At 36.8% G+C, this 7,681-nt stretch overlaps 1 long non-coding RNA gene across 1 annotated transcript; it reads left to right on the top strand.

The window, feature by feature from the left end:
* The first annotated feature begins 5,660 nt into the window (after nt 1–5,660).
* Nucleotides 5,661–6,677, top strand: LOC145219045 (uncharacterized). Its single transcript, XR_013857823.1, has 3 exons — nt 5,661–5,896; nt 6,377–6,480; nt 6,543–6,677. It is a non-coding gene; the product is annotated as an uncharacterized LOC145219045 (long non-coding RNA).
* The last annotated feature ends 1,004 nt before the right edge of the window (nt 6,678–7,681 follow it).

The following is a 7,681-nucleotide window of genomic DNA, read 5'->3' as shown; positions in this document are numbered from 1 at the left end:
GTTTTTTAGTTCAATGGCGGTTATAGATGGATATAAGGTTACTTCACGCTTCAAAAGCTTATCCGCTCTTGGCGAAATCTTCTTAGGTGCACCAGAGCCTGACTGCCTCCTCCGAACCAACCCGTGTGGCAATTACGCCGCTGACCATTTAATTAATAAATTGCCTTTCTTGAGACCCCCAATATCTCTGGCTACAGCAATCACAGAATCTTCATTCTTTAACAAAGTCAAGGCACAAGATTTTTCTTCCATTTGCATCTTCTTTGGACCCATTTTCGTGTTTGAGTAACATTTTGCAAGACCTTGAAACTAAAGGAAAATTAAAAATATTGTGTGATTTCACAACCTTACTATTCACGAAGCTGTAAAGCAACACTAGACACGCAGAGATTTCACAACCTTACTATTCACGAAGCTGTAAAGCAACACTAGACACGCAGAGCAATGGCTTTGCGGTGAAGTGTAGCCAGGCAGTAGCTTACGACATAACTACAAGCGTTTTTGTAACACAATGCTTTTGGCGGAAACAGTAAGCTAAGAACTTATGCAGAATTTACATGGTTTTTTTTTTGCCGACCGAATGTAAAGATTTTTTATGCCGCCACTGTATAAAAACGCGTGTGCATTTTCCCGCACTGCCTAATATTGAAAAATCTGTTATATTGTTTATTGGTCAATTAAAAAAACAGAACGAATAAAAACAATTTCAAACGCAACAAAAAAGTTAAAAACAACTGTACAATGTAAAAGCAATAAAAATAAATGAAGATAAAAGAAAAACGAAGCTGCATGAAAAAAAACAAAAAAAAACGGCAACAAATGAAATATTTACATCGATTATGCGACCAATCACTCAATAATAGCTTATGTGACATAACAAAGCGATTCATATGAACAATTTACAATTTATATTGCTTGACAACGTAGAGAAAAAAAAATAGTGCGAAATTCAATCAGCCGAAAATGTCCATGCGAAAATCATCCACGATTGATTGCTTTTTTACTGCAAAAAGCAGAGCAACGAAAGTTGGTATTAGTGTTAATCAAACCGTACAGTTAACGACAGAAGCAAAAATACAGGACTGTACAGCATGCTCCAATACGGTGCTTGTTCCAAATACATACTACAGGACCTTTCAAAATTCGTGGAAAACTGAATTTAAGTGGGTTTCGTACGATGTTCATACTGATTTAGCCACATGTTCTGTGTGTGTCAATGCTCTTAACTCTGGCAAAGCTCGTCCTTTTGTCAAAGCATTTTTGGAAGGCCAAGGAAGTGTTTGGGTGAAAGGTCTCAAGGATTGGAAAAGAGGCAAACAGGCTCTCAAAATCCATTCTGCAAGCAAACACCACAATGAGTGTGCCAACATCAATGTTGTTACGTCCCAGGCAGAACATGTTATTGCTTTGGTACGTATGAAAAATCACCAAAAAAGGCTGACAACCGAAAATCACTTACTGCAATTTTTGACGCTGTGCTTTACCTGGCACGTCAAGGATTGTCATTTCGCGGTCACACTGATGCAGACTCCAATTTGCACCAGCTGATGCAGCTTCTTGCCCGCTACAATTCTGGTGTGCACAGTTGGCGGTTTAAATGGCTTAGCCATGACATTCAAAATGAAATGTTACAAATAACTGCCCACAACGTATTGCGTACAATTGTCAGCCACGTTAAAGATTGTAAGTTCTTCAGTATAATTGCTGATGAAACAAATGACTGCTCTACAGTCGAACAACTTTCTGTTTGTTTAAGGTTTGTGGATACATCCTTTTCTGTCCACTAAATGTTTGATATTCGACATGTTAAAAAGCGTTCTTTCAGCAATAAATTTGGACATTATGAACTGTCGTGGGCAATCTTATGACGGAGCAGCCAGTATGCGAGGCCACATCAGCGGTGTCCAAGCCCGGATCGACATTTAAAAACTTCTGTGCTGTAAGTGAGGGGACTTGTAGTTCTCGCGCTCTGCGTCCTTTGTGCCCTACAAGATGGGTTCTTCGTATGTCGGCCGTTGATGCCTTTCTGTCTCAGTACAACCAGTTGCTGGATTGGCTGGGCGTGCTGTACGCAGACGGAACCAACACACAAAGCACAAGAAATGCGGCAAAAAATGTCTTTCACTGTTGGAAAATGTCTCGACTTTTTTCATGCTTCGCTTGTTTCAGCGTCTTCTTATGGCTTTCCATCCTGTCCACGTCGCCATTCAATCTGCTAAAATGTCAATTGGCGCTTGCCGCCGGCTTCTTCGAAATTTAGCCTGCTTCACAAGAAAATGCTAACGAATTTTTTGAAGGATGCTCAAGATTGGCAGTTGAACTAAAGCTAGCCGAACCTCAATTTTCACAGCCACCGAATCAAAAATCTTGATGGAGAAAATAGATTCGTTGAACTGTATGTCAAATTATTATTATTTTTCAGGACCGCTTCTCAATCTTTGGTTCAAAGATTCGTCCAAAGTGGATTGGACGTTGTCCAGACCATGGAGGATATTCTCCAGTGCAAAGTTAATCACTCTGTTGCTAATCTTCAACGACTGTTTCCCGACGTGAATGCAGATTTTCTGGTGAACGAAACCAGAATTTTGGAAAACTTTGCAAAACAAAAACTAAACCGACTTCCATCTGTTGTTCCAAACGAAATTGTTGACATGTTTACCAACGACGACACACTTCCACTTCTTTCGAACATAGCAACTATTTTGAAGCTGTATTTGACACTTCCGTGTACATCATGCGAAGCAGAGCGGTCGTTCAGTGCTCTACGAAGATTAAAAACCTACTTGCGCTCGACAATGAGCCAAAAGCGTCTAAACCACGTCAGCTTGTTGAATGTGCATACCGATCTTGTGGACAATCTAGACAGAAATGTGACTGTCAACGAATTTATTTCTCGTGTACCAGTACGACAAAACACATTTTTGTACGGTTTTCGTCGAGCTACAGTGGCGGCTCGTGCCTAAAATTTGTGGGGGTGCTGCTCCAAATTTTAGCCTTTATTGAACAAATATTAGTTGGCAATATATAGAAAAGCCACATTTCTAGTTTTCTAGCCATTGTTTTGTGTACAAAAACAAGTAATACAAATCTTAATCGGCAACTCCATTGTGACGTAATGTTTGTTACGCAATAATGTACACGAGTGTAAACCGCAGACGGTATCATTGGGAATTTTGTTTACTTGCACAGCGACGGACCAAACGTTATAACATGCAGGAAAAAAGTGGCACAAAAACACACGTGACACAGACTCGAAACGAAGCGGTTGTAAATACGGCAAAACACAACAACAGTACATGGAAAAAATATTAATAAATGAGTCGAAAAAGATCGAAGTATTTCAGTTGGACAACATTAAAGTAAAACTGGTTATAACAATGACTACTAACTAACACACTTGCTATTCAGTCATTAATATGGTCATGTATCATTTAGGTAACTTAGCCACAGTCAGCATTTTCAACATATTCTATGACACTTCACAGATTATAATTGGCACAAAAAAACTAGCCATAAAGCTTTTAATTTGTATCATAACTGATAAATTTAACGACCACATTACATTTGTGTCAGAACTTGTTTATTTTATTCAACATCTTTACTTAACTTTTGTGTACAACTATTAATTGTTTTTAAGTTTTTGATGTGCAAAACTCTCCAAGCTTTGAAAATTACATCACTCTCACTCAAATTTAAAACATATTATTGAACCTTGTGCTTCTATTTTACAACTTAAATGAATCATAAAGTTATAGTTTGAGCAAAATAATGGATAGCTTCTTCCTTGATTTCCAAATGACAACTAAGAAACTGTTTTTTTTTTCTTCTATTTTGTGCTATCACTGCAAGTGCAAGTCTTTTTGGAAATAATGGTGTTCCTTAGAAAAGTTTGCATCCTTTTTAGTGTTGACAAGAACCGTTTTGCCTTTGAGAGACTCATGGAAATTGCTGGCTAACTGGCTTTTCTTTTTAAAAGTTTCAGTAACTTTTCTAACAACAGGATATGCTTGGTACTATCTCCCCTGTAGAATGTTCATTCTTGAGAAACATTTCCTGTGAAGCAATTTGGCAGCTACTGTTTAGAGAAACAGTACATATCCATTATATCAATACACAAGATTGCACTTGGCTACTGTCCACATCCGCATGGTGTGTTAAGAAATCAAAACTTGAAATTGTCATCACTAAGATATTTCAAAATTCCTGTTGCTTGTGCAATTGTTTGTTCTGCATTTAATATTGCCTAAATTTCAGTAAGGCATTTAACTTCACAGTCACAAAGCTGTTTTTTCTTTGTTAGCATTCAAAACTAAAACTGAGTAGTTCTTGTGGTTGCTTATACCTGCATGACATATTAGGAATAGCGGATGTTTTATCCCAGTTTTCTTAACTTTTTATTCAGGTTTTTATTATAAAGGTTAATCGTGACTTTTCAAACAGTTAGATGACCTTTTTTTCTTTTTCAAGGTGATAGATACACTTTTTAAGTAGATACACTTTTTTTCACCCTTTTTAATTCAATGATCACTTCAAACACTAAAGCCCACTTACAGTCATCTTAAAAAAAAACACGACTAACCTTCAAAGAATAAATTAAAAGCTGACAAAATAATTATTTAACTGTACTTACTGTCGAACTTAAGAATATATCAAACGGGTTTGGTTTTGTAGCACAGTAAACCCGGAACAGACAACACTGAACTACAGGCCGGTTCACACGCTGCGTGATTGGTGGAGCTGCGCGAGCCGCAGCACCCTGTCGCCTATTTCGCCCGGCATGTAGCTTTCCCAAGTGCAAAACGTCACGATTAGTCATGAAACTGGAGCTGCAGTTCCACCATAGATAACATATTAATGCCATAATTTTTTTTAAAATGAAAAAAATGCCGATCAAGGCGGAAATTTTACTAATAAAAATTATACTTTAGAATAAAAAAATAAGTCTCATGAAACTTATCTGTAATGTTGTGGTGGGAATATTAAGTAAAAATATCTAGGGGGTGCTGCAGCACCCTAGCACGAGCCGCCCCTGTCGAGCTAGCAAGTAGTAAGAGGTAGTTCGCTATGTTGCTTACTTTGTTTCACAGTTGATATGATATTGTTTATTTGTACAAATAAAAGATAGGAATTAAACTTTATAAACTGTACATTTGCAGAGAACGTTTGTACTCACCAACTTAATTCCTTTCAAAATCCACACATCCATTAACAATTCAGATTTGGTTCGGTTTGTAGGTATTGCTACAAAACATTGCTTAAACCTCCCCCCTTCCTGCTATACCTTTTGTTAGAAGCTGATCCGGCACTGTTAAACTTTTCACACTTAAAAAAAACAAAAAAACACTAGTGACTATTGTTAAGACAATCGAATCGCCACAACAGCCATTCAAATCAAATACTTGTTTATGTTGTTTAAAAAATCATGTGGTGTCCAGTTTTTCAGTTGACATTAAGCACTACAAAGCCCAAGTATGATGACGTCACACGTAGATGTGACGTCATCCGCCACCTTGCATTGTTTCAAAACTCGGCGCCTATCAACGCTGTTACCTATAAAATACTGGAAATTATTTCAGAAACTGGCAACTTCTGTAAGTGCAATATTTTAGTTATATGTGTAGCAATTTTAAAACGAAACAATACAATTCCTGTTCGATTAGCGTTTTTTGTTGAATGTTCTAAAACTAACCCATTAGTTTTTAAGTTTTTGTATTTCAGGTCCGGATTGTTATTATGATGATGGCGTACTTTCAGTACCAGTTCAATTTTCCATCGGAAACGATTCCGTGGTTAATTCGATCCTGCCACCAAGTGTAAAACCTCTACCGACCGGTTTTGTTCAGTTTCGTGCTTATGGAAGAACTGGGAGCGCATACGCAATGTGTCCTGCTGCTAAGTAAGTGCAACTATCATATGAATACGCCATCGGCGATTACTTCCTAAACAGTTTATTGTCAAAGTCAACTGTTTATTGAAAATCTGTTTAAACGAACTTACAGTTATATTTCACACATTGTAAAGTTGGTTGTTTCTATACCATTTCCTATTACATATTGTCTTTCATAATGTTGTTAAAAGTTTAGTCGTGCTGAAAATGACGCACTTCCCCTAAGGTAAAGAAATATTATAGTCAAATACAAATGTTGCACCTGCAACTGCGCATATAAGTTTAGAATTTTTTTGCATTGATAGTCTTTTGCTTACAACGCAATAACAGATTGTAGTTATTTAAACAGATTAGACCCTAAATGAAAAACTGTACGCTGGATGTAACTGAGCTTCGTAACAAATTACAAAAATTATTGCGGAATTCGATAGGCTACATAGCTTGTGATATTTCAAACATTATTATGTAAGTTACCTATACTTATTTTAGCTATTTCTTATTTGGAGTGAACGATTGGCGAAGCGAGTTTGTTTGTATTGGAGGAATGAACAATCCAGATTATCCTAATTTTGACGACTGCAATGATTTTACAAGTAAGTTATATATGTTTATTATTTGCACATTTTGTTTTAAAATGTTTTTGTGATAAACCCAGATTGGACGGTTTGCCGAACACCTCTTTGAACGAAACGACTCCAGTTGATTATGCTCATTCTAATGTATAAGTATAAGTTTTTATAATGTAGAAGTTTTCGTCATAATTTTGGTAATTGCTTTATTTTACAGTCAACACGTTAAATTCATTTTCACGCGTTTGTTGATTTGCATTACGTTATGAATAGTTTTATATTTTATAATTGAACCAGAATCAAATTAGATTTTGCATGTATCCAATGGTAGCATATTACTGCATTAAAACCTGCTTATCTACAGAAACAGTTTGTGCATTGTCATTATGCTTTATTGCAAACTAATCATTAGTAAAATTCTACAAAAAGTGAACTAGAAATTTCAAGGATTTTGTTCACATCTGAAATTGTGTCACGTGATTTATCACGGTCACTTGAGTCTGTAAATAAAATAGTCCAAAATGTTCGTACCTTTTACCAATTGCATAAAAACAAGAAATAAACGCATGAAACTGCAAAACGCTGGCGCGAAACGGCGCTATAGGAAAGGAGGGCAGAGAGAGGCCAGGCCGTGTCCCATACTGCATTGTCAAGTGATTAAAAATCGATATGAAACGGCACGACAAAAACCGCTGGAGAATGCGTAAAAATGGCAACGCAGTTTCCTAAATGCTTCTTGAAGGAGTCACGCGTACTGCCAAGAGATACGTAGAATCCAGAATTTAAGCTGTAATAAGCTAACCCCTCAACAAAGAGTAAAGTTAGAAAGAGTAATGGCAAAAGAAAAGGAAAAATGAAGCTCTTTAAATCGAACGAATGATTTTTAAAAAGCTTTATGTTACTGCTGGAACCTTCAGTCACTACCAAAAAAAAACACAAGCGGTTTGCAACAGTAAATTGAACGTTAAAAGGTGAGCAGTATCATCAACCATTAATAACAAGAGTTTCTTTTAAAAAATCCCATTTGGTTTGATAATGGTGGAAGTGTTGGTAGAGAACCGCTGTTGAATGGTTTACTCATTGTAGAAAGCAATATAATTCATGAACAGGTGACTCGATTAATAGAAAAGCGTCAGTGTAATATGGTCTCCTGTTAAACAATGCACCCACCTGCTACTGCTACGTATCGACACGTTTCTATTCCAGGAAATATTGTTTCAACTGG

The sequence above is a fragment of the Phallusia mammillata genome, chromosome 3, assembly GCF_965637545.1.
Source record: "Phallusia mammillata chromosome 3, kaPhaMamm4.hap1.1, whole genome shotgun sequence".
Classification (NCBI taxonomy): Eukaryota; Metazoa; Chordata; class Ascidiacea; order Phlebobranchia; family Ascidiidae; genus Phallusia; species Phallusia mammillata.
This window is presented reverse-complemented; position numbering and strand designations above follow the sequence as displayed.